General features: G+C 48.6%; 1 protein-coding gene across 1 annotated transcript in view; it reads left to right on the forward strand.

Annotated features, from left to right (window-relative positions):
• RAB2A (RAB2A, member RAS oncogene family) overlaps window positions 1-25632 on the forward strand; it is a 92034-nt gene that overhangs the window by 1051 nt on the left and 65351 nt on the right. The gene's annotated exons all lie outside the window — the stretch shown is intronic.

The following is a 25632-nucleotide window of genomic DNA, read 5'->3' on the forward strand; positions in this document are numbered from 1 at the left end:
CATCAACGCTAATTGAGAAAGTTCTAGCGTGCCACACTCCTGCATTGTCACAAGCTTAGTGTCTCAGTTCAACATAATATTTAATGTGTTAACATTCACAAGCTAAAGGCAGTTTAAGATGAGATGTCTTGTAATTAATACCCATTTTCCACCAAACTTGTAACCTGGGTTATTGCCGGGGCAGCTCAGGTCGATGTGTGGTGTTAAAGGGTCAACCCAGGTTGCGTTGCATGGGAATCCGACCCTCGTAGCTACCACAGTCGAACTGTCACGTTCCTGCTTAACGGTACTGTGTGACCCGGGTCACACAAAAAGTGATTGGAGCTTCTGGTGCACTTGGAGATGTCTTCCCCAAGCACCCTGCAGACACCATGATTAATGCAATGCAGTGAGCAGTCACCATCCACTTTTTACCTTATCTGTGTGAGCCTGAAAAACGTCCATTACTAATGACATACACAAGCTTTGCAGGGCAGACATAGGTTCCGTGTGAATGGGGTCTACCTGGGAGTAACCCTGGTCCAAGGTGCAGTGTGATACCCCTTTCACATCAATTTAGCGGGTCGCACCTGGGATTTTGTTCACTAACCCATCCCTGGTGCGACCCGGCAGAGACCCCTTTCAGACTGGTGGCCCGACGTCACAGCCATCACATGGTGAGCTGGAGCTTGGAGATGATCTCATCTCTAAGTGGTTGGGACCTGGGTCGATGCGTTCAAACTGCACCACGAGCCGGGTTGAACACGTATTCAACCCTTCTTGTGACCAGTATTAAAATGCTGCGTCTTTCGACCCAGCTTATTTCAACCTGTCCCTTTCACTCTGCACAGTAAGCTGGGTTTTTTTTTTTCTTGTTTTTTTTATTCCCTGAAATGAGTTTGCCACAATGGAGGCAATTCAAAGCAATGTTGATTAGCTGCGGGAGGGAACTCCAGAAGCTATTCAATTCAACGCAGTGTTTGTGCAGGCTAAGGATTTCTTCTCACACCCCCTGGGGATTCGAGGAGAAATCTAACAAAAGCAGCTGTTTTCCTTTTTAGGACAGCGCTAACAGCCACGCGCCAGGCACTTTAGTCAGAAAATGCCAGTTCTCGCAACTTAACCTGGGTGTTTAGGCACAAATCACGAGAACCGGCATTCTCTGACATAACAGCGTGCTGAATTGAATAGCTCCGGGAGCTCCCTCCCTGAGCTATTCAATTCGCGTTGAATTGAATTCCGCCCAATCACAGTATTCTCATTTGATTTTGCAGGGTACAGGGCCTGATTCAGGTTGGTTCGCAAGGCTGTGTTCGCACCCGCTCTCTGCAAAAATATGCTAATAAATGCAATCTCACGGCAACCGCAGCACCATACCAAGACGCCCACCACTGTATAAAGCCGCCCACTTCCCATGACCTGCATCCACAAGTCAACAAAAATATCGGTAACATGGTACACATACGCACAGTTGTGGTTGATCATGACCTGCCGCACAAACTGCTGAATTTCCTGTCGCCAACTAGATCTCTGGCTATGTGTACAATCGCAGGGGCTTAATTATGTACACCCCTGTAACAGCATTCTAACGCACAAGCATGCCTGCTTTCGCCTGACCACCCACAAACTGTCACTTCCTGTCAATCACTGTCATGGCACTGCGATCGATTCCCGATCGCAGCGGTTGTTTTTTGCGCAATGAATGCACAGAATGTAAGCATTGGCTGGCTGCGTGCGAACGCAGCCATGCAAACCAACCTGAATCAGGTCCACAGATCATAAGTGTACTAATAACATGGGATCCTCAGGAAACCGCTCAAAAGCATTTCTCACAAATGCAGTGTCATCTGTGGCATTGTATTAAATCTTTGTATTGCAACTTTCCACTTTGCAATTCAGATTATGAATTTATACATTTTTTTTTTTTACATATTTAATCCATGCTCAACTAATTTCTCCAAGGGTTAGGAGGCCAAAATCCTAAATTGGGCATACACCTACAGATTAAAATGTCTGTCAGACCATTTATTTGACTTCCTAACAGCAGCCAATATTGTTGCCATATACCGTCAGATTATGACGGTATTGGATGCTGTCAGCATATGGGATAGTTTAAATTGGAGCACCAATTATTGTATTTTTTGTACATGCTGAATGATTTTGCATGTCCAGATTACCAATAATTACTGGTCGGTCGCGGCAATACTGTTCAATTATGTGCCGATCAGCTGATTGGGCTGATAATTGAACAGTGTATCCCTAGCATTAGAAGCCAACCAATACTGCTTTATACCTAAATTCCGGGTCTAAGCCGGAGGTTGGAACAGGGTTTCAAACCGGATCGGACCCGGAATTTAGCATGCACCGACCCAGGAAATTTCCGAGTCAGCGCCGTTCACACTGGAGCCGGGTCTGCAGTGACCCGGCTCTTCCGGCATGGAAGTGGACGTTTGGAGATGACGTTGTCTCCAAGGAACACTGAAGCCGACCAATCGTCAGGCATGGGGCGAGCTCCAGGTCATCGTGACCCAGATTGCGCCGTTTACACTACAGCACAGGTTCTCAAACTTGGTCCTCAGCACCCCAAACAGTGCATGTTTTCCATGTCTCCACACTGAATCAAGTGAAATAATTATCTCCACCTGTGGACCTTTTTAAAATGTGTCGGTGAGTAATGAACATACCTGTGCACCTGCTGGGCGACCTGCAAAATGTGAACTGTGTGGGGCCCTGAGGACTGAGTTTGAGAACCACTGCACTACAGGGTTTCACGGGTCATTCCTGTGTTAAACCCTGCAAGTTACCGGGGTTGGATTGCCGGGTCACTCGACCCGGGAATCCAACCCTGTCCCCTTTTATACCAAGGAGCTACCCGAGTAAACCCTGTAATAACCCGGGTTTTAGCTCTGTAAAAGGGGTATAAGAGAGAAATAACCCACCTGTGCTGCCCGTAAGGTGGCTCCCAGGTCTGACCAGACTGCAATAGAACAAACTAGCTCTAGCATTATACATTGCAGTGTTTTCAAACAATACTTAGTTGTTGCACACATTGTCAGATAAAATGACAAGATGAAACCCATCAGATATTGTGGCCATACTCTGAGATTTTCCACAGTGTGTGGCCACGACATCAGCATTCCTTGGGGAGGAAACATTTCTCCGTTCCCTGTGTAGGTACAGTGTACATGTTGCTACCTAGTTATCGGACATGCTGAACAGTAATTACTGATTGGTCGTGGCAAAACACTGTTCAGTTATCGTCCCGATCAGATGGATTATCGGCTGATTGGGATGATAATTGCACAGTGTATGCCCAGCATAAAGGAGATCAAATCTTCTAAAGAAAGCAGATGGAGAAGTTGCCTATAGCAACCAATCAGATTCTGCCTAACACTTTATAGAATGTACTTGATAAATGAGAGAACCTGATAGATTGCTATGGGGAGCTTCTCCACTTGTTCTCGTTAGATGATTTGATGCATCTTCCCGAGCTCAGCCTATCAGTGAGTGATCGGCTGACAGCGAATCAGAGTGCAGCTGGCTGGCTCTGATTTGCTGAATGTGTCCAGCTGGTCCCACCACCCCCATAATGATAGTGTATTTTCTAGTCACCTTGGTAACTGTTTTTTTGTCATCCCTATGATTCATTTTTGTTGTGCTAGTGTGACTATACTGTTATAAAATGACTAGCATTGTACTGACAGATATGGTAAGGCTTTGAAACAAGGTGGTTTTTGAAACCCCAGAAATGGCTTTAAACCTAGTATACATCTGTCCATGCCTTGTTGCATGAGTGGCGAACATAGAGTGAATAGAGGATCATATAAGGATCATTGATTCCTATTTCACATGCCCAGGGAATGCTTTTTAAAGATGTCTAAACATGATGGATGGAAGAAAGTAGGGTTTCCTTTTTCTTCTTCTGTTAACATAAATACTTAAACGGCTCGGATGATTGGGTAACAACTATCTGCGCATAAGCCCTTAAAGTAGAAGAACACTAATTTACATGGAATCCAGTGCTTCAACATTCATGGCAACATTATCATTGTGATTTACTTGTATCATGTAAATATCTACAATGGTCTAACTTTAGAAACCTTTCCAGACTGTTAAGGTGCCTACACACTAGACTATATTTTGCACGATTCGCCTGATTTAGACGCATCGGAACGACAAATCGTGTACAATATTTCCAATACCTGAGTGTTCACTCTCGATGCTGATGCACGTACCCGCGGGTTGTACATCGCATCTTCAGATCTTGCCTACAGCAGGCAAGATTTGCCAATCTCATACACGACACATGACGCATGATAGAGCGATGGTCAGATTGGACACTTTTTAGCACCTTATCATGTACTGATGTGCGGGGAGAGTTCAAGGGAAATCGCTCACGATATCGCATCATGAGCACATCGTCTAGTGTGTATGCACCTTTTAAAAGCAAAAATTGTTAGGGATGTGAATTGAGTATAAATCCTTAAATCCTTTTCTGACAGCCAAGATTTCGTGCCAAGTGGTCTAATGTTTGTTTAAATCTAATAATACTTAGTGATTGTTCTGGGATATGGCGTTCTCAGTTTGTCCTATGTACTACACAAGTATCACTCACTGCCAGGAAAGGTTTCTGCATGTTTAAAGCCGCGTATCCACTTGCCGATTTAAATTGAACGATAACGTTATCGTTCAGTTGCTCATTACTCTTGCATGAAACTGTCAAGCGACCAGCGATGCATGTTCCCGCTGGTCGTTTCCAACATCAACCCCCCTCCCCTCGTGGTCACACCACTATCCCTCTAAAGCCGTTCCGCAATCCCTGGCCACACATAGACCCTACTACCGGAGAGCTCTATGCAGCCGAAGATAGGAGACGGTAGACATCCGGGGCATACAGGAGGATCAGCATAGACTGGGACAGACAGCAGGGATCAGAGCAGGCCAGGATGGAGTGGAGTAGTCAGTGCAGGCCGGGACAGACAGAGGCACAGCAGTCACCGCAGGCGACACTCGGCACATGCACTCCTGTGCATTATATGAACACCACAATACTATAGGCACGAATCTCTGCCGGAGCTGATGAGGATCTAGTTCCTCCCTCACTGCAAAATCTAGGAGCCAGGCAGCAAAATCTGGTAGCCATGGCGACCTGGCCCCCGGGATTTGTCGAGCCCTGCCTTAAGACCTTTTGAAGGTGTCCTGTGATGTTTTCCACCAAGATGTTAGCAGCATATCCTTTAAGTCCTGTAAGTTGCAAGGTAGGGCCTCAATGGCTCGGACTCCTTTTTCCAGCACATTCCACAGATGCTCGATCGATTTGAGATCTGGGGAATTTGGAGGCCAAGTCAACACCTTGAACTCTGTCATGTTTCTCAGATCATTCCTGCACAATTTTTGCAGTGTGCATTATCCTGCTGAAAGAGGCCTCTGTCAGGGAATACCATTGCCATGAAGAGGTATACTTGGTGTGCAACAATGTTTATCTAGGTGGTATGTGTCAAAGTAATATCCACATGAATACCAGGAACCATGGTTTCCCAGCAGAACATTGCCCAGAGTATCACAGTGCCTCTGCCAGCTTGCCTTCTCATAGTTCATCCTGGTGCCAAATCTTCAGGTAAACGACGCACACACACCCAGTCGACCACATGATGAAAAGGAAACCTGATTCATCAGACCAGTCCACCTTCTTCCATTGCTACATGGTCCAGTGGATATACTCAAGTGTACATTGTAGGCGTCATCTGTGTTGGACAGAGGTCAGCATGGGCATTCTGACTGTCTGCGGCTACGCAACAAGCTGCAGTGCACTCTGATCTTATACCAGGGCTTGACAAATCCTGGGGGCCAGGTCGCCAAGGCGACAAAATTTTGCAGGGAGGGCGGAAGCAGACCCTCGGCAGCCCCAGTGCAGATTAGTATCTGTAGTATTGCAGTGGTAATTTCATGCACAGGAGTGCATGTGCCGAGAGTCGCCTGCGGTGACTGCTGTGTCTGTCCGTCCTTGCCTGCGCTGGCTTCTCCTGTACGTCTCATCCTGCGCTGACTCATCCTCTCCATCCTGGGCCTGCTGTGACTCCTGCTGTCTGTCCCAGTCTGTGCTTATTTTCCTGTATGCCCCAGCTGTCTGCTGTATCCTAACTCTGGGGGGAGGAGGGGTTGTTTGCCCGGGGGGAAACTCCACAGCAATGTCGCTGCAGAGTGGTGGTTTGCCTGTGGGTACTCCCTCAGTAGTGTGGCTGTGGGGGTCAGTTGGAATGTGGCCCCGGGGGAGCTGTTCAGAGCAGTGAGGGGGCCTCCATTTTACTATATCCATTCAACTGCGTACATTTTTTGGACTAGTATGATGTGTATAACAGTTGCATAACACACAGAGCTGTGCTCCTTACTCCTGTAAAAAAAATTTTTTTGGGGGGGACGGCGGTCTGACTTCTACACTTTCATCCTGGCTCCTAGATTTTACAAAAATTTGTTAAGCCCTGCTTATACTTTTCTATTCTAGCCAGAATTCATTTTTTCAGCAGTTTGTGCTACAATGGCTCTACTGTGGGATAGGAACAGACAGGCTAACCTTTGCTCCCCCACACACATCAGTGAGCCTTGGGCACCCATGACCCTGTCTCTGGTTCACCAGTTGTCCTTTCTTGGACGACTTTTGGTAGGTGTTATCCACTGCATACTGGGAAACCACCCCACAATACCTGCCATTTTGGAGATGCATTGACCCTGTCATCTAGCTTTCACAATCTGGCCCGTGCCAAAGTTGCTCAGATCCTTAAGGTGGCCACACATCTAAAGATTATCTGTCCAACCAGCCAACTAGTTTGATTGGTTGGAATGAAAATCTGGGAAGGTATGAAAGCAAATGACAATTAGCAATTTGCTCCCAAACGCCGGAAAATGGACAAAAACTGTTTGAACAAATTGTTTATATCATGGCTCTGTAGAAGGCTACATGGGGCACTCTAGTAGTTATTTGCTAGCTTGGGGTAGATTTGTCTGTCTGTCATCCTTGCTAGAACCTGAGACAGGACTTATGGTGGGTACACACTGGGCGATTAAAGTGGACTACTTAACGATATCGTTCAGTCGTCCATTTTTATCACAAACACGATGAACGACGACGTGCGTTCCCGCATGTCGTTCGTCATCATCGTTCATCGAGTTAACATGCAGGCCAACCTGACGATGTCATCAGGTTGCTGCATGTTGGGGAATGGGGGAAGAGAGCCCGGCGCTGAACGATATCGTTAATGATATCGTTCAGCGGGTGTGCTCAATGTCATGAACGACATTGAGCACACCCTGCCGGGGACACACTAGACGATATCGCTCAGGGAGCATATCATCTAGTGTGTACGCACCATTAAGCTACATATGTTGGATGGCAGCTGATGGCACTCAGGAGGCAGTTGAGATTGCAACAAATTTGTAATGATCAGACTAGTTTTTAGGTTTAATGTTTTTGGGAATAACCATAATATCTATTTGTATACAAGTAAATTTCAGTTTTTTTTGTCATTAAGACAGATAAAGCTTTTGTTAGCTTTCTACTTCAGGTTCCATATTGTATCCACAGGATACCTTGGGGGTATAGGCGATGGCGGCAGACATCCAGGCACCACAGAGTTACAAACTTCTCCATCCTGACAGGATGCACTGGGGTCCCTCTCCTATACCCCGCCCCCGAGCCTCAGGCACTCAGTTTTCGTTGGTGCCTGGCCGAAGTCTGATGCACCGTACAGAGTGGGGGTCCACAGGGCCCCTGAAGTTCTTCAATGCAGCTGTGGCTGCACATCTAACGAGCAGACAACATGGACAGTATGTACTGACGTCCATGTCGTCGTTCCTACACCCCGCTGGTACCAGAACGCCGGTACTGATCCGGGGATGCTGGTGGGTGACTGGGGTTGCAGCTAGCGGTGGCCCCGGTTGCCCGGACTGTGGCCGGATTTACGGGGGTTCAGGTAAGCGGCAAGGTCCCGCGGTGGGTCCCAGCCGAATAGCACAGTCCTTAGTCCCCAGGCAGGGGGCTCCCTGGGGACTGGCTGCAGTGAGGAACCAGGCTACTGATCCCTGTGCTTTCCACTGAGGACTGGACAGAAACAGTAAATGTCCAGCGTCCCAGGGGTTAAATGCATGCCAGGGGAGCGCGCTTTCCCTGCTAAGCAGCCGGTGCTTCCCCCGCTGCACACGGCCTCTCCACAAGGTGGTTAGGCATTTGCATTCGCTCCACCCCCGGACCAGCCCTCCCTCTGCTCCTCAGTGGCCATTTTAATACATGGCAAACGCTGCTGGAAGCTGTTAACGCAGGCATCGTGGTCTGGGTCCCCCTGCATACCTCTCCTCCGGTGCAAGGTCAGTGTATGCAGCGCTGTTTCCTACCAGGTCTGGTTAGTTGATGAAGCGCAGATACTGCAGGGTTTTCAATATTCTGAATTGTATGAGACTTTGGGCTAGCGCTGCTGTCTGTTACTTTCACATACTGTCAGCTATTTTCCCTATCCCTTTCTTCTTCTCTGCTAACAAGCCCTTGCGGTGCGGTGTTGCAAGGGGGATTTATACCTCACTATACAACTTGTATGTGACCACCGCACTTCACAACAACTCCGGGTCACACACTCAGTATGTCTGACAGTGAGCACGATTTCCCCATTCCGCCTAAGTGTACTGTATGCAAGGTACCATTGGCAGAGGGTGATGGTAACTCTGATGGATTATGTAAGGCGTGTCTGTGGTTGGCGCGGCCGACTTCTGTCACTACACCTGTGCAGGAGCTACCATGGGCTTGTTTTGCTATGGCACTTACTATCCTGGTGGGCCAGTTAACGACATCCCCTGCGTGTCCCCAGATGGGGGTCTCACAGCAGTCTATCTTGTCATCCCCTATGCAGGGGTTTCCTAAACAGTTAATAGTACCTCAGAGTTTCCCGTTGTCGCCCCCTCAGGTCATTCATGAACCTGCGTGGGCTAATTCACTGTCTACCTCAGTACAACAGCTATCAGAGGTGTTACAGGGCGAGTCGTCTGTGCGGGCGCAGAAGCGTCAGCTGCAACCTCATCAAGATCAGGATGCTTTGACGACAGATGATGGCTCATACGTGCGGTGAGCACGGCCTTGGTTATTGAGGATGACGCTCCTCCTGTAGCTAAAAAATGCCTTTTTCAAGGCTATTAAGTGATGCTACGGTGTTTCCCCTATCTGATCAGCTAGTGGATCATTTAGAGGAGGCGTGGAAAACGCCGGGTAAGTGTTACCAGCCCCCTAGACGGTTTGCGGTGGCATACCCTTTTGCAGATAATTATTTAGCAAAATGGGTTAACCCACCACAAGTGGATTCACACGTCTAGTAATGAGTGCTACGTTGCCTATGCCCTTTATGTCCTCCTTAAAGCATCCAACGGATCGCAGGGTAGAAATGTTTAAAAATGATTTATTCCCTTGCTTGAGGCGTGTCCAGACCGGCTTTGGCCGTGTGCTGGGTGGCAAGAGCTATGGAGCACTGGGCTGATACCTTGGAGGCATCCCTAGACCCAGACTCGTCACCTGAACAGGTGGAGTTGGTGGGTAATTTAAGGGACTCAGCTACCTACATTAATGAGGCAGCTTTAGATATGGGCCTCATGGCGTCCAAGATCTCCTCGGCAGCAGTGGCGGCTCGTCGTATCCTGTGGTTGCGTTCTTGGAAGGCGGATGCTGATTCCAAAAAGGGTTTGGAGGGGTTACCCTTCAATGGAGAAGTGCTGTTTCGCCCTGATCTAGACAAAATTGTGGCTACTTTGGCAGCAGCTAAGCCTGCGTGTTTGTCTTCCACTACTGTCCCATCAGGAGCGGGTTCTTCGTCCTTTCGGCCCTATAGAATGCAGAACAGAACCAGGGTACAGTCCTTTCCTAGGAGGACTGCAGCCAGGAAACCTGCAAAGCCCAGGAAGCAGGCCTGGAGTACCAGACGTCCCACTCCCATGTCCGATGATAAACCTTCGGCCTGACGGGACGGGCCTCTCTTTGGGGGACCTCAAAGTGGGAGGCCGACTTCTGAAATTCGCCCAAAGCTGGTGTCTGACCACTTCAGACACATGGGTCAGAGAAGTGGTCTCTCAGGGGTACGCCCTCTCCTTCCGCAGGAGGCCCCCCAGCAGGTTTTTCACCACGAGCCTTCCGTCCAATCAGGACAAGGCCCGGGAACTCAAGAAGGTAATGCACTCAATGCTCCAGAATGGAGTTATAGTGCCAGTTCCTTTCTCAGAAGGGATTGGGGTATTACTCCAATCTTTTTCTGGTGCAGAAACCCAATGGGTCCTACCGGCCAATACTCAACCTCAAATCCCTCAACAAATTTCTGAGGGTTCCTCGGTTCAGGATGGAGACCCTGCGTTCCATTATTTTAGCAATGGAACCTGGGGATTTCATGGTGTCGCTGGATATTCAGGATGCTTACCTGCATATCCCTATTGTCCCAGCACACCAGTGCTTCCTCAGATTTGCAGTGGTCAAGGACCACTTCCAGTTTCAGGCTCTGCCCTTCGGTCTGGCTACAGCACCTCGGGTGTTCACCAAAGTTATGGCCGTCATGGCAGCCCACCTGCGGTTGCAGGGAGTCCGCCTGTTACCTTCTCTGGACGATCTCCTGTCACAGGCGGAGTCCTCAGAGAAACTTCAGCGCCATCTGCAACTAACAGTCTCTGTATTGTAGTCTCTCGGCTGGCTGATAAATTGGTCCTCCCTATACCATCACAGAGGATGCTCCATCTAGGAGCTCTGTTGGATTTCCAACATCAGAGGATCTTGGTGACGGGAGAAAAGATCTCTGCGTTGCAGGCAAAGGTCCGTCTTTGCCTGCAGAGTCGCCGGGTGTCTATTCACTCGACAATGAGGTTACTGGTATCCATGTTCGACATGGTGGAGTTTGCCCAGTTTCACTCAAGACCTCTGCAGAAGCTGATCCTCTCCGGATGGAATGGGTCGCCCCAAAGGATAAAGACAGACTATGGTCCTTTCCCTGGAGGTGCGATTATCTCTGGCCTGGTGGCTACAGACGGCTCACCTGAACAAGGGGCGCCCCTTTTGGGATGCAGACTGGACCCTTCTGACGACGGATGCCAGTCTCCGAGGCTGGGGAGCGGTGATGGGTCCACACTTCTTTCAGGGAAGGTGGACATCGGTAGAAGCTGCTCTTCCAATAAACATATTGGAACTGCGGGCAGTATTCAAGGCTCTCCAGCAAGCAAGACAGGTCCTGCAGGGAAAACCTGTGCAGGTACAGTTGGACAACGCCACCATGGTGGCATACATAAACCGCCAAGGAGGGACTCGCAGTCAGGCGGCTCTGACAGAGGTGTCCCGCATTCTAGTATGGGCGGAAAAGCATCTCACCGCAATAGCAGTGTTCATACCAGGAGTTCTCAACTGGGAAGCAGACTTTCTCAGCCATCAAGGCGTGCATCCAGGAGAGTGGTCTCTTCACCTGGAGGTGTGTCAGCTACTGGTGAAAAAGTGGGGCCTTCCAGAGATAGATTTCATGGCCTCACGACACCACAACAAACTGCCAATGTTCGGGTCAAGAACAAGAGACGCAAAGGCTTGTCTAGAGGACGCTCTGGCGGTCAAGTGGACCTTCCAGTATGCGTACCTCTTCCCTCCGTTCTCCCTTCTTCCTCAAGTGATACGCAAATTCAAGCAAGAAGGTGGCACGCTACTGCTGATTGCTCCAGCGTGGCCCAGGCGGCACTGGTACACAGATCTTCAGAATCTCTCAGTGGACACTCCGCTGTTGATGCCTCAACGTCAGGACCTGCTATCTCAGGGTCCTTGTCTTCATCTGGACCCGAGTCGGCTGTCTTTGACGGCGTGGCTATTGAGACTACCCTCTTGAGGTCCAGAGGTTTCTCCAGCTCGGTGGTCAACACCATGCTGAGAGCTCGGAAGCCTTCATCTGCCAACATCTACCATAGAGTGTGGCGGGCTTTCTTCCAGTGGTGTCGCACTAGAGGTTATGCTCCTCAGGTGTTCAGATTGTCCAGGGTTCTGGCCTTCCTACAGGCGGGTTTAGACCAGGGTCTTCGCCTAGCTTCCCTGAAGGTACAGGTGTCTGCACTTTCAGTGTGGTTTCATCGTAGGATTGCTATGCTTCCTTATGTCTGCACCTTTATGCAAAGGGTGCTTCTTATTCAGCCTTTGTTCCACCTGTGGCACCATGGGATCTGACTGTGGTCTTGAGGACTCTTCAAGGACCGCCATTTGAACCACTGGGCTCAGTGGATTTGAAATGGCTAACCATTAAGACTGTATTCCTTCTGGCTATTGCTTCGGCCAGAAGGGTTTCGGAATTGGGAGCTCTCTCATGTAGACCTCCATTTCAAATTTTTCATAGAAACAGGGCTATGCTGCGCACTCGTCCTGGGTTTCTTCCAAAGGTGGTATCTAGTTTCCATATCAACGAGGAAATTATTGTACCATCGTTTACTTCACCGGACCTTTCGGTTGGTGAGGCCACCTTTGATGTGGTGCGGGCCTTGAAAATCTATGTGGACCGCACTTCTGTCTATTGAAAGTCAGACTCTTTGTTTGTCCTTTATGGCTTCCATAAAAGAGGTTGGCCTGCCACTAAAGAAACATTGGCAGGATGGATTCGACTGGCTATCTCTGAAGCTTTTGCTCACGGGGGCCTTCCTGTTCCATCTTCTGTTAAGGCTCATTCCACTAGGTCTGTGGGTCCTTCGTGGGCAGCTCGATGTGGCGCCTCAGCTGTTCAGCTTTGCAAGGCGGCCACGTGGTCATCTGTCCATACTTTCGTACGTCGTTATGCTTTTGATACCTACGCCTCTCAGGATGTTTCCTTCGGGCGACGGATTCTCCTCTCAGCACAGGAGCGTCCCCACCCTTGAAGGATACTGCTTTGGGACATCCCCAAGGTATCCTGTAGATACCCTATGGAACCTGAAGTAGAAAATAAGAGATATGGTAAGAGCTTACCCTTGTTATCTCTATTTCTACGAGGTCCATAGGGTTCCACAGGACTCCCGCCCTGTCGCACCTGTACTGCAGATGGGCTGTGGTTCTGGTCACCAGTTTTTCCATCTCCTTCTGGTGAGAATGTGATTCTTGTGTGTTCCAGAGTTTCTTCTCTCTCTTTATCCTCCTCCGGCCTATGGCTTGTGACGAAACTGAGTGCCTGAGGCTCGGGGGCGGGGTATAGGAGAGGGACCCCAGTGCATCCTGGGAGGATGGAGACGTTTTTAACTCTGTGGTGCCTGGATGTCTACCGCCATCGCCTATACCCCCAAGGTATCCTGTGGAACCCTATGGACCATGTAGAAATAGAGATAACAAGGGTAAGTTTTTACCATATCTCTTATTTTTTAAGGGTATATTTACAAAGCGGCGGCAAATGCAAGCTGACTCTCAACTGGCTTGAGCTCAAAATTGACTAATATTAAGCGTGTTTTCCACTTAATATTAGCGTTCCCACTACTCTGTATTAGCAGGGCGCGGCGCCCTGCCCTCAGCCTGCGGGTGCTGTCTTCACCCTCGGGTCGCAGTGTCCCTCGGGTGGGGAAATGTACAATCACCGCCGGAGAATAGACGCCGGGCATATATTCTCCCTGTCGGCAGCGCTTGGGGGCTGCCAGGCGTGTCCGTATGTGCCGGGCACGTCCCCAAGAGTGTTAAAAGGGGGATGCGTCTAATGGCCACACCCCCTTTTCGGGGCGTGCACACGGAAGTGCCCTCTCTGGCTCCGGCGCCCTGCCTGCCGCCGGAGCTAGAGTGAACACTATAATATTAGTGTCACTTTAAATAAACATGCCGAGAAGCAGCCGGTTCATAATTATAACCCTTAGTGTAAATCTTTTATTTATGGGCCTTGTGTGGAAAACTTTATATTTCTTTTTTTTTTTATTTTATTTTTTTATATATATTAGTAATACCTAATGCCGCACATCCACAAGCTGACCAAAAAACAACTGCACGATTACGACATTGTAATAGTGCAGTCGTTTCACAATCTGTGCTGTGCCTACACTGAACGATTGATCGTTCAGTGTAGGCACCCTCCATCATGTTTGAACATGCCCAATCTGTCGTTATCGACAGATTGACCGGCATGTTCACCCGATGATTGATGTCTGAAACGACCAGCGGGAGTGCGCATCGTTGGTCGTTTCCGACATAAAGGTGCACGATTACTGAGCGATTGCATGATTACGATGTCGTAATTGTGCAATCGCTCAGTATTATCGGCATGTAAATGTGCTCCTTCAATGTTGTCACAACCAAATGTAATTGCCCAGTACTCCTGAGTATAGTACTTCCAAATAACATTGACGTATATTGTTTCCAGGGAAAATTTAAACATGTTTAGTATTCAGCTTTTTTTCACTAATACTATCCTATATTTGGGTACAACATACCTATGTGCATAATTTATAAGTTTGGAAGTAAATGGGTGTACAGACAGTGCAGTGAGACAACTAATTGTGCAGCTTGGATGCAGTTAGGAGTGTTTAAAGGCCCCCATACATCTGTGATGTTTTGGGCCACTTCGCCGATCCCCAGACGCCGGTGATCGGCTCATCCGATAAATCCAACATGTTGGATTTCACTGATTATATGATCACGATCAAAATATGATCGTGATCAGCAAATAGGGAATTTTTTACGTATAGAATTTCACTGATTTCCGTCCAGCGATCGATGGATTGACCAGTAGATGTATGGGGCCCATAACATCTTAAACTGGTTGTAACCAATTGGGCTTACTCTGCCACCTGGGTCCTACAGCATGGGGTATATGGGTTCCTTCTTACCATGGGTAACAATCTGTTAATGACTATTTCTAATGCGTTGTAAGATGGTTGATCTCTGCTGTCAGCAACAGGTTCCTAGACTGGCACTTTAAACTGCTTTCTTCCTAATGTGGGTGCCCTAATGATGGCTAATATTCCTTGACAACTTACTGTGGATCAGGACTTCTTTCTGGGGAGCAGAGGGTGGGCTTAGAGATGATGGGACTGGGGGGTAGAAAACTCCTGCCCAAAATTTCCTCTAAAGAGACTGCTGCATTACCTGATTCCCTACTTGGGGTTGAATTTGGACTCCAGAGTGCAGAGTGATCAAGTCCTGGAAAACAGTCTGCCTGTAGCCGCTTTTTGGAGGTCTCAGAACTCCAGAGTGACGACAGGCTAGGACTCCCAGTCTGCCTTGCTCCTCCTGAGTTTACCAAACTCTGGAGGCACAGTTGTAAGACTCTCTGGTATGTGGACTTTAACCAGGGGCTCCACCTGCAGTCCCACATGGGACTACCAAAGATGGACAACCACCAGTGCCCCTGTTGCTGTGGGTTAACATTTTTATTCCATTATGCCCTTGAACTTAATCCCTGAGGCACTGCAGTGCCTCTACCCCTGACTGTTCAAGTTCAGTGATCACACTACTCCCGGCACTTAACCCCTCCAGAGCTGCAGCTTCTCTACTAAATATATAGTACTGATATCAGCCATGTTGGCCACATGGGTGCGTTCTCCTGTTTTGTCAGCAACTGACTTCTTAAGGCGCATATCCACTACACGATATAAAGTGTTATGGGCAGCACAGACAGTGCCTCACAGCACTGTGGGCGTGGGTTTAATTCAGCCACTGTGGGCTAATTGGCTCCTAACAAAATTAACCCTCGTGTGTGTGTGAGAGAGCATGTGTTAGGGAATATAGATTGTAAGCTCCACTTGGGCAGGCACTGATGTGAAAGGCCAAATAGTCTCTGTAAAGTGCTGCGGAATACTGTATGTGTGCACTATATAAATAACTGGTAATAAATAAGTGTTCAGTCGGCTGGCCACCCCATACACACAGCACGATCGACAGATTATATCTGCAGATATTTCTACCCGATATGTCTGTGAACGACGTCGTACAGACATATCGCTGGCACACACTGGCCGACGGGCACACGATATATTGGCTGATCAATTGATAGGACTGATAAGTTTGGGATAGGATTTTGCCAATCCATTGATTTTTATGAAGAAAAGTTTTTGCCAAGGTAGCGCAGTTATAGAACCACTGGCCTGCACTAAATCTAATGTAGTCTGTTGACAAATTAATAGTTTATGGATTGCTATGGTGTTTCTCATAGCAGCTGGAGGAGAAATCTTTCCCTATATCTCCTTTCTATATTTCTCCTTTAGACCCTTCCCACATGCCCCTTTAATGCCCGTCAAATCGCCCTACCTGCTCACAGACTTCCCCATGTGCCTCTCCAGACGCAAAGGTGCTAGTAAATCCTATACATGCACTACACATGGTGTCACAGCAGCAGTGCAGATGGCATCGGTAAAGACAGGATGGGCCCCTGTTTGGATTTTGGTGGGGGAAGGATGAGCGTCATAAATCCCTTTTTCCTTGCATTAGGGGTGCTCAACATGCAGTCCTCCAGCACTTGTGGAACTACACCTCCCTAGTGTTCCCTCTAGCTCCGGCGGGAGGCAGGGCACCGGAGCTAGAGAGGGCATGTCCGTGCGCCCGAGAAGGGGGCGTGGTCATCAAAAAGGGGCGTGTCTAAGACGCGTCCCCCTTTCGTCACTCTTGGGGGCGTGCCCGGCACTTACGGACACGCCAGGCAGCCCCCAAGCCCTGCAGACAGGGAGAATAGATGCCGGGCGCATGCGCCCGGCGTCTATTCTCCGGCGGTGACCGGGTCACCGCACATTTCTTCACCCGCAGGACGCTGCGACCCGCGGGTGAAGACGGTTCCCGCAGGCTGTTAGGGCAGGGCGCTTTTTCCCTCCTTCTGGGGGGCAGGGCGCTTTTTGCCTTCCAGAAAGAGGGCAGGGCGCCGCGCCCCGCTAAAACAGCCTAGCGGGAACGCTACATCCCAGCATGCCTGCCACAGTTATAGCATTCACTAAAAGCAAAACTATTGTAGGGCTTACTGAGACGCCACAACAGCTGGAGGGCTGCATGCTGAGTATACCTGCCTTACATGATCCTCGTGGGCTCCTTGCGCTGGATGAGGCTCTTCTCATAAAAAGGCTATGGCAGTTATGTATCTTTCACACTGGATGAAAAGGGTGCCAAAGCCTGAGTTTCCTCCTGTACTTAATGATTTGCTGAAATGCGAGTCACGCTGACTGCGATTGGATAGGAAAGGTACCTACAAATAATATTGCCCAGAGTGCTTTCTGAGGGACCCGCTAAGTTCTCAAAATATAAGTCTCTTGCTGCCTTATTAGAGTAAAAGACGCGCTACAACGCATAAATGTGATCACTGAAAATAAAACTTCTAAAATTCCTCCCTGTATGCTGGACACTAGCTATTATCACTACAACCTCACAGCCTTTAAGTTAAGCTTTATGGAGCTCTTATGCCGCGTATCCACTAGTAGACATAGAAACGACAGCACGATTACGATATTGTAATCGTGCTGTCGTTTCCATGTCTAGTGATGTGCCTAGACTGAACGTTCACTCGTTCAGTGTAGGCACATCCACCATCCCCGTACATGCTGAACCTGACTTGATCGTCAGGTTGAACAGCATGTACGGGTGATGATGGATATCGGAAACGACCAGCGGGCACGCGCATCGCTGGTTGTTTCCGACCAAAACATGCGGGATTTGCATGCGATTGCGCAATAATGACATCGTTATCATGCAATTGCTTAGTAAAATCGCTAAGAGGATACCTCCCCCATAAGATCTAATGGTTGTATGAACTGATGTCACTTCAGGTAAGCCATGGGTATTCCTGGGTGGGATGGTCTTCCCATTGTTACATGGAAACAAGTTCTATTAGTTTTGTACATAAAGTAAACAACCCTACTACATGTGTGATCTTTGAGAAAAACTTTTATGCTGGCCATACACTGGTACAATTCGATTCATCATACGTTTTCCCTTGAACTCCCTGGCAGTCCCGACCGTACGATTTGGTGCTTTTTTGACACACGATGACAATAGGATCTGACGTACGATCACTCGCCCCTGTACGACTGGTCGTGATACAATCGATCATGTGCCTCACCAGAAACATGCGATCATAATGGATTTAAATGACGCCGGTCGGACGCACAATGCATCGCATGCACACAGATGGGGTAACATCTGTGGCACTATTGCATTTGAAATTTGTGTAGTAACTTCCAGCCTGGACATGTGTTCCCCTTTAAATATGCCTCACATACTTAAGGTCCAGTCAGCTACAGCCTGTGACCATCCAGTCAGTGTTTAGCTGGGTACACACTGACAGATATATTGGCCGATCAATTGAACTGCCGCTATATCTGCTGCCCCTTGGCCAGTGTGTACCCGTGATATGTATGTGAACGATGTCATTCAGACATATCGCATTGGCTGTGCTGCACAGCCGATGGACCGATATCTGCAGACATATCTGTCCATCGGCAAGTGAGTAGGGGCGGTCTGCAGCCCACCCTTACACACTCAGCGGCAGCCACGGGGAGGGGGGCAGACCCGCCCCCTCCTACGCACTGAACACATGATGGTGATTCAGTGTGTACGAACAACCATCTTTTGCAGATATATCTGTTTAGTGTGTACCCACCATTTGATTGACTCGGTTTCATAAGGCAGGTAAAAAAACAATGAGGCTTCATGCATGGTGATCAACCAAGCAGGATGTGATGTAATTTGGCCTGTCCGCAGAATGATACTAAAGGGTCAGTCCAGTTAGGAACGAAGGAGACAAATTGGCGTTAAACTGCATAGAAATAACGGCAGGGCAATGCGCCCCCCTCGTGGCCTGTTCTCAGCCTGGACTCGCACATTTTTCTTGCAGCTGTGCACAGGAATGTACGGAGCTACCGTAAATGGGGCATACAGCCTCACTAACTCGCGGGTGCAAGAAACTCACACCTAATTGAATCGAGCCCTAAAGCTGGGTACACACCTAAACGACCGACAATCGTGCCGATTTGTCTTCACCCTGGACATCGCATGATTTGCCGGTACACACTTAAAAGATGTAATGAAAGACTGAGCAATCACTGTTCCGTCCTTCATTAACTTGTACAGGCTCACATGCGATATTAGCCAATCGCACGATATCGCATGTGACCGCGGGAACGCGCAAATTGGACATACACATTGCACGATATGCCCGATTTGTCGTTCCGCTTTGGCTAAATCGGCCAAATTGGGCCGATATCGTACAGGTGTGTATGCACCCTAAGTGTATTGTTTGTCACATCACGTGTGTGTAGTAAATTTGGTTTGTCATTTGATGTTTAGGCCAAACAATTATCTTTTTTCCATATGGGGCCATGGTAAGACTAATCAAAACAAACACCATTGTCTTAAATTGACTGAATCTTTAGACAGCCCCTACTATTTTGGGATGCCCAGGTATCTCTGGTATTGTGTGTAATATATTGTAAACTCATGTTTTAAAATTTATATCTGTTACAGGATTGTGGAGGGCTGATTATGCTACCCCTACCTTCACACATTAGTTCAGGAGGCCAGTTGCTGTGTTTGTGCACAAAGCTGTGCCATCAAATATTGTTGGGTGCCTGTTAGCATTGTCCATCATATATCAGATGCCCCAGCAGTACAGTATTCACATAAGTAACAGTTACATGCATCAGTAACTACATCAGCCTGTGCCCCCTCAGCATACTACTAACAATGCCCATGTTCCTGACAGGGCCTTCCACAAGTAACCAGTAATGTATCACAGTGCAAGAATTTCACACGGACACCCCCTAGCAATTTATAAATATATAGGATAATTAGCTATGTATTGTAGATTTTATTGTTGGCAACATCCTGTATATGCATATTCCCCAGTAATACACCCAGCAGTGAACCTACATAATATTTACCAAACTTTGGAATAATATTCAGAGCTCTAGCTAACGCATTTACAGACATTGCTGACACTCATCCTGATCATCAGTCTCGTGTCATTGCACACACGTGACTGATCATGTGCTAGAGCAAAACAAACATTAGCAACGCACTCCCACAGCCAAAGGATTGCGAAGGACCAGGCACAGAGCTACTGAACATCTGGATTCCAGCAGTGGTATCATGCAGCCTGCTCTGAGTACCTTCCCGTCCAGCACTAAAAGCAGACACTTTGTAAGGGCAGAGGAGAGTATTTCCCTTTCTCTGGATGCACAGGCAGCATTTGAGAGAACATGTACTAGCTTCCTGCAGACAGTTCTGATGTATATGTTTCAGTCACAGACATGGAGGATTCTGAATTAAGGGGCAGAGCTCTGCTCATTTGACTAATACCAGCGATGGCTGTTAGGTGGGCTTTTGTGGTTGTATTTTTTTATTTATTTTAGTTTTGATCATTCTCATGTCTGACACTCTGTTTCCCTAAATCCTGTGTCTGTCACCCTAAATCCATTATGAGAAATGTTATTTACTCTTTTCTGTATATTTTACATCTTGTTCTTTAGGAACCAGCAATCGTTTTGGTGTTTTGACTGCTGGGGTGTCACATTAGAGAGTAATTTCTATTGATTTTGATCCTAAAGGAGCCTATATTTATTTGGTACCTGAATTCTACATGATTTAGTCCACTCCTGGCATAATGAAAGCGGAGTACTGCATTAGCTGTGAGTCCTGTCCATAGCTAGCTGCCTTGGTGAATTTTAAAGGCACCATAACCATAAACCTTTGGGGGTTTTTTTTGGCATAATTGTACCTCTTTCATGAGAGCAATCAGCTGATCGGCCCAATAATTCAGAGCTCGACAAATCCTGGGGGCCAGGTCGCCATGGCTACGAGATTTTGCTGCCTGGCTACTAGATTTTGCAGTGAGGGAGGAAGCAGATCCTCATCAGCAACGGCGGAGATTCGTGCGTATAGTATTGCAGTGTTCATATCATGCACAGGAGTGCATGTGCTGAGGGTCGCCTGCGGTGACTGCTGTGCCTGTGTCCATCCCGGCCTGCACTGACTACTTCTCTCCATCCTGGCCTGCTCTGATCCCTGCTGCCTGTCCCAGTCTACGCTGATCCTCCTGTACGTCCCGGCTGTACTGTCTCCCATCTCCGGCAGCGTAGAGCTCTCCGGTAATAGTCTATGGTGTGACCACGAGGGGAGGGGGGCTTTGTTGTACTTTCTGGCACCATTGTTTTATGTAAAATGTGGTCCATTATTACTGGAGAGTGGAGCAAGGGAGCTGTGCAGAGCAGTGAGGGGGTCTCCATTTTACTGTATCCATTCAACTGTGACCATTTTGTAGACTAGTATAGTGTGTATAACAGTTGCATAACACACAGCTGTGCTCCTCACTCACTTCTGAAATTTTTTTGGGGGGGACGGTGATCTGGCTCCCACACTTTCATCCTGGCTCCTAGATTTTAGAAAAAGTTGTCAAGCCCTGCAATAATTGCATAGGTGTGTATGCACGATTTTTAGCCAACGGAAAAAGCAGAAAATGTCAACTTCGTTCGGTCTCCCATAGCATTTCCTGTCATTTTCTGATTATATGGACATGTCCATGCACCCAATCACAAGGCGGCTTTGCCACTATTACAAAACCACAGTAACTATGATCTAGACATTATGGGGCATATTCAATTAGACGCGAAAAGTTGGAAAGGTTTCGCCTGTCGTACTTTTCGCAGACTTCACGTGCTTTAGAGGCGAAAACTTTTCGTGCGCAGCCTCACTTTTCGCCTTATTCAATTCCAAAGGATTTGAAAACTGGACCCGGCGAAATTGCGAAAATTGCTGTCGGATTTGGGGAAACCAGCCTGGCACCCCCCTAAAGATGCACTAAAATTGGGGATCAAGTAGATGCCCCCAAATAGCCCTGCTAAAGCTATTTGGGGTCAATAGCTGCTAATTAGAATATTTGCACAAGTGGTGAAGAATAGCATTTAGCTTTTTTTTTTTTATAAAATAAGTAGTCCCAGCAAATTTTGGGGACATGAAAATGGGTGCAAGCATGGTTAAAAAATACCTTCAGCAAGCACCTGCAATTAAAAAATTACCTCCCCCATACTTGCAGACCCCCCAAAAGCTTATTTCGCTAGTTTTTAAGTTTGTACCCCAACTTTGTACTTTTTCGCCCCCTTTTTCAAAGTCAGTCTTTGGGGTATTTAATTTTTTTTTTTTTTTACACAGTAAACATTTGGGGGCCTGTTTTCAAGGGGGCAGGGTGGTTTCCCCACCTTTGCACCCCAAAACCGCAATTCTGCACTTTTTTCCGCCTGCTTTCATAGGCAAATCTTTTTCGCCTATTCCAATGCATTGACCTTCTGCGTAGGCGCAAAGTCTTTGGAATTGAATACAGGGATAAGTTTTCGCCTGGCGAAATGATGTCATCAGCGAAACTTTCAGCCGAAAACGGCTTATCGCTGCTAATTGAATATGCCCCTAAGGGGGCTATCACTCATGAATCCATGCTATATGTTTGGGACAGGTAATGGTATTGTAGGACATAGGCAAAACAGGGACGGTTATTTGCTGGTAAGCTCTTCAACTGATTTTAATGGCTCCTGTGTTGAAGAAAAGCCCTGCAACAGGAATGCTATGCATTTGTCTTTTACTATATGCATTCTATTATTATAACGGGACCCCTGTATATGACAGTCTGATGCTTCAGTTATAAATTCAGCAGCCATTTTGTTGGTCTTATAGATCCTTGTTCATTACACACGGCAATCACAGTGAACACCACTGCTAAGGCAGAAGTGCTGTATTTCATTTAGTGCAATTGTTGTCATTTTTTATATAATAAGTCTGTACTAAAACCTCACAATAACTTTGTGATGGCCACACATGGGGAAAATATGCTGCTTTTTCTGAATGCTGAGAGAGCAGCACTTACCTTGTTTCAGATCATAATGCAGTATCAGTCCAGTTGCCCTAGTATTGCAGTTTGCGGTCAACTAGATGCACTAACAAAGTGTGAAATGCGTAATGTTCGCCAACTTCTTTGGGAAATGTCTCCATGCAAATGTTGTACACGGTGAATTTTGGATTGGAGCCCAGATGTAATAGTCCAAAGTAGAAATGCCACTTAGAAGTAAATTTTTCCATATTTCTCCTAAACTATTTTTTGTTCAGTCTTCATCTATGATGCAAATCAACAACCCCATCCAACAAGGCGTTTTGGGATAAGCTAAATTTCTACTTCAGGGTCCATAGGGTATCCACAGGATACCTTGGGGTATAGGTGTGACGTCAGTCGCAGGGCACCAAAGAGTTAAGCTTTCAGCCTCCCAGGATGCACTAGGTCCCCCTCCTATACCCCGCCCCCGGGCCAAGGCACCTCAGTTTTAGTTTGGTGCCCGGCCGGAGTCGGGTGCACCTGTTGGAGTGGGGGCTAGAAGAGCCCCTGAAGCTTATTCTTCATGCAGCTGTGGCTGCACAACTGGATGTACAGCATGGACAGTCAGTCCTGACGTCCATGCTGTCTTCCCTACACCCCGCCGGTACCAGAACGCCGGTACTGATCCGGGGATGCTGGTGGGCGTCTGGGGTCACAGCTAGCGGTGACCCCAGATGCTCCGGACCATGGCCGGATTCAAGGGGGACAGAGGTAAGCAGCGGGGTCCCGCGGTGGGTCCCCGCTGATCACATGGTCCTAAGTCCCCAGGCAGGGGGCTCCCTGGGGACTGGCTGCAGCGTGGAGCCAGGCGACCAACCTGCGCTTCCACTACCCCCTGGGACAGCGGACCGCAGCAGAGCGGTAGCGCTGCGGCGTCCCAGGGGTTAAATGCATGCCAGGGGAGCGCGCCTTCCCTGTCTCACAGCCGGCGCCTCCCCCGCTGCACACAGCCCTCTCTGCATGCTGCCGACTGGTCCTGTGGCAGCGCTCCTCCCCCAGGCCAGCCTCCTCTCTGCTCCTCGGCGGCCATCTTCTCCAGAACGCATGGTGAACGCTGCTGGAAGCGCTGGACGGAAGCATCGTGGTCTGGGTCCCCCCGCATACCTCTCCTCCGCTGTGGTCAGGTCTGTGTATGCAGCGCTGTGTCCTACCAGGCCCTGTGTCTGTGTAGTTGAGTGATCAGCGCTGTTAGTGCAGGAATTGTTATTTCTCTGCATTGTATGTGACTGTGCTAGCGCTGCTGCCTGTAATCTTTTCTTCATCTAAACTGTCAGCTTTATTACTGTCCCTGTTCTTTCTGCTAAAGCCCTTGCGGTGCGGTGCTGCAGGGTGGTCTCTCGCCTATTTAATACTTAATTGGTGAGAGAGGTCACATACGTGGTGCCATCATGTCTGAAAGTGATTTTCCCCTCCGGCTACAGTGTACCACGTGCAAAGTACCGTTAGCGGAGGGGGAGGGTAGCGCGGAGGGCCTTTGCCGGCAGTGTTTGTCCATGGCGCGGCCTATTACGGTTACAGCACCGGTACAGGAGCCGCCCTGGGCTTGTTTCGCTCAGGCGTTAACAGCTTTAGTGGGCCAGTTAGCTCCGCAGCCCGCGTTTACTCCGATGGGTTTGTCCCAGCAGTCTGTGGTGTCGTCACCCATGCAGGGGTTCCCACGACAATTGGTGGTACCCCACAGTCTCCCTATTTCCCCGCTCCCGGGTTCTCAGGAGCCAGCGTGGGTTAACTCCCTGACGAGTTCTGTACAGCACTTGTCGGATGTGTTGCAAGGGGAGTCTGTGATGCGGCCTCATAAAAGGCCGGTGGCGTCTCTGTCCGCTCCTTATGAGGATGACGAAGGGACGTCTGATGATGGGGAGATTCTGGATCCTTACGATCAGGAACCTTTCCATACTAAGGACGCTGATGCTAAGTCCAAAGTATATATTCCTGGACTTATTCGGGCGGTCCGCACAGCCTTGGTGATTGAGGACGAAGTTCCCCCAGCGGCTAAATCTAAGTATGCCTTTTTCAAAGATGTGAAGGGCGATGCCACAGTCTTTCCTCTTTCGGGTCAGTTGGTGGACCATTTAGAGGAGGCGTGGAAACAACCTGACAAAAGATACCAGCCGCAGAGACGCCTGGCGGTGGCTTATCCGTTCGCGGATAATTATTTTGCTAAGTGTGAATCCCCTCCACAGGTGGATTCTCACGTGACCCGTCTTGTCCGTAGTGCCACATTGCCGATGCCATCCATGTCCTCCCTTAAGGATGCTACGGACCGCAAGGTAGAAATCTGCCTGAAGTCCGCTTATTCCCTTGCAGGGGGGGCAGCACGGCCGGCTATGGCCATTTGCTGGGTTGCCAGAGCGATGGAGCGCTGGGCGGATTCATTAGAGGCTTCTTTTGAATCCGACTGTCCGGCCGAACAGGCGGAGTTGATTGGCAATCTCCGTGATTCGGCCACCTACATCAACGAGGCGGCTCTAGACATTAGTACTCTGGTGTCTAGAATTTCTTCAGCAGCGGTAGCTGCTCGTCGCACCTTGTGGCTGCGATCCTGGAAGGCGGACGCAGATCCAAGAAAGGTCTGGAAGCGTTGCCGTTTACCGGAGAAGTTCTCTTCGGTCCGGATCTGGATAAGATTGTGGCCACGCTGGCGGCAGCCAAATCTGCTTGTCTCCCGTCGGCCGCTGCTCCTTCTGGTTCTGGACCATCGTCCTTTCGGTCATCTAGGGCCCAGGGCAGGCCCAAACCACAGTCGTTTCCTCGACAGGCTGGCCCTAAGAAATCGGTCAAGCCCCGGAAACAGGCATGGAGTACCAGACGTCCGGCCCCCAAGCCAGATGACAAGCCTGCG

The sequence above is a fragment of the Taudactylus pleione genome, unplaced genomic scaffold (genome assembly GCF_031769625.1).
Source record: "Taudactylus pleione unplaced genomic scaffold, aTauple2 ptg000090l, whole genome shotgun sequence".
NCBI classification, from domain to species: domain Eukaryota; kingdom Metazoa; phylum Chordata; class Amphibia; order Anura; family Myobatrachidae; genus Taudactylus; species Taudactylus pleione.